Source organism: Eimeria tenella, genomic scaffold, assembly GCF_000499545.2.
Source record: "Eimeria tenella Houghton genomic scaffold, Eth_scaff2155, whole genome shotgun sequence".
Lineage (NCBI taxonomy): Eukaryota > Apicomplexa > Conoidasida > Eucoccidiorida > Eimeriidae > Eimeria > Eimeria tenella.
Genome location: NW_013542006.1, coordinates 516 through 769, shown reverse-complemented (window position 1 = coordinate 769; position 254 = coordinate 516).

The window sequence follows — 254 nt, the reverse complement described above, 5'->3', positions numbered from 1 at the left end:
ACCAAAGCCTCTATCCGCGCCAGCAGCAGCAGCAGCAGCTGCTGCTGCAGCAGTGTTCTCTCGATGCGGACTTCGCAGCAGCAGCAAGTCGACATTCTCTGCAGAACAAAAGAAGTGGCCCAGTGCACACGGGGTCCCCACCTGCAGAAACAGCAGCAGCAGCAGAAACAGCGGAGACAGCAGCAGCAGCAGAAGTACCAGCAGCAGCAGCAGGAACTGCGCCAGCGACGGCTCCCGCAGCCACAGCAGCAACT